At 50.6% G+C, this 1,969-nt stretch overlaps 1 pseudogene; it reads right to left on the minus strand.

Moving 5' to 3' along the window:
- Positions 1-1,138: 1,138 nt before the first annotated feature.
- LOC101534082 (coiled-coil domain-containing protein 12-like) lies at positions 1,139-1,623 on the minus strand (annotated as a pseudogene).
- Positions 1,624-1,969: the final 346 nt, after the last annotated feature.

A 1,969-nucleotide genomic window follows, 5' to 3' on the forward strand; every position in this document is an offset into this window, starting at 1 on the left:
GTGCAGGGTCCCAAAGCTTTGGGCCGTCCTCGACTGCTTTCCCAGGCCACAAGCAGGGAGCTGGATGGGAAGTGGAGCTGCCGGGACTAGAACCGGTGCCCATATGGGATCCTGGGGGCGCATTCAAGGCGAGGACTTTAGCCGCTAGGCCACGGTGCTGGGCCTACTTTAAATTTCTTGAAGTATAATTTGACCAGGTCCAGTGGGTTAGTTGTGGGATTATTTTGACCCATGATATCAAAGGGCAATAAAGCATCACAGACAGATAACACAAGAAACACACAAAACACAGGTGGGCTGGAGATCAAGATCAGTAGGTCAATGCAGCTGCCAGATGAAACCAGGACAGATGGGGTCCCCGGCATCCCAGTAGGAGCCCTGACTTGGGATCTATAGCCGCGTCTGACAGACCCTCTTGAGCCCTCTCTCTAGTCTGGAGAAAGGGCCCTCTTTCTGACCTTTAACCTTCCAGGCCAAGGCACCAAGTGTTGGATCCACTCAACCGCTAAAATAGAATACTACACACACCAGTGATAATCACAACGAAGTTTTACTGCAATGAGAGGCAAGGCAAACAACCCACTGACCAGGACCAACACCCCTACCAGAATGTGGCCCCAAACAGCACATTTACAGGGTTTCTATAGGGGCAGTTTACAACAACTTGTTGTGGCTGGATAGCCGGTGTCCATCTCTTCTCCCGCCCAGCAGTTAAGATAACCAGACTCAGGCCTTAGAGCCACCTGGGTCTTGATTCCTGGGTACTGAGAATTATCTGTGCTGAAGGTCACAGAGGAGGTTCGGCCTACGAGCTCACAGTCTGTTTCATAGCCAAGCAAACAAAACAGAAGTTACAAAACAAAAAGTATTGCAGTTAGCGATGAACCTTGTTTATTCCATTTTGATGAACTCTACAGAAGTCTTTTATTTCTCTCTTTTTCCAGAGAGTTAATACAAAAAACACAGAAATCAGAAAAGATCAAAACCCCATATGTACAGACCCAGGCAAGCCACAGCGCTCTGTCTCCTTGGCGTGACTGGGACTCTTGGGAGCCGAGGAGCTGACTTCACACCCAAGCCAGCCCAGCCCAGCCACCTGTAGGACATGCCTAACGGCAGACAGGGTGCAGGCCATGCCTCAGTCTGAGTCACAGGCCTCTTGCTCAGTGGTGGCGTCCACTGCAGAGGCTAGACAGTCCAGGGTTCCTGACCTCTCAGCCTCTCACGGATGAGCTCTGCCACGGTCCTCCGGATGCACCTTGTCAGCTGCTTAAGGTCCCAGTCAGGCTTCCAGGGAGCGAGGTTGGCTGGGTTCACTTCCTCCGTGACTGGCTCGATCTGGGGTACCCTCCTGCTCTCCAGGTCCTCATCCTCTGGGACATAATTCTGCAGCCCGAGTTCCCTCGGCTTCTCTTCTTCCTCCACTCTGAGCCGCTTGGTCTTGGGTTCCCCGTCTTCCTTGTCCTTGTGTCCGGCTTTCTCCTGCAGGGCCCTCAGCCTTTTCTTTCGCTGCAGAACCTCCTCTTTTAGCTGGCCCACACTGGCCGCGGCCGCCTCAGCCATCTGCCCTGTTCAGGCCTTGCTTGTTTGCTGTCTGGCAGAGATTGACTGGTGCCCACAGCCGATATTCCCACATATGGATTACTGACTGATGGTCGATACCTGAAGTTTATTAGAGGCATTGGGCTTTTATAGACTGAGGGTCATATCGGATAAGCGAGGAGGCTTTGAGGAGTTTATATATCAACAACAGGGAGTTGACTTGAGATTATGGGAGTTCTCATAAACCTGTCTAGGGAACCCATCAATTTTTTCACACCCTTGCCTGGAAGTATCTCTTTGTTTTGTATACCAATTCATTGTCCTATTATAGATATCCAATCAGTTGTCCTCCTACAATGATAGTCAATCAGTTGTCCTCCTACACCAGTGTGTGAGCAGGGTTGCCTATTCTATTTTTTTAAATGTA

The sequence above is a fragment of the Ochotona princeps genome, chromosome 4 (assembly GCF_030435755.1).
Source record: "Ochotona princeps isolate mOchPri1 chromosome 4, mOchPri1.hap1, whole genome shotgun sequence".
NCBI classification, from domain to species: Eukaryota; Metazoa; Chordata; class Mammalia; order Lagomorpha; family Ochotonidae; genus Ochotona; species Ochotona princeps.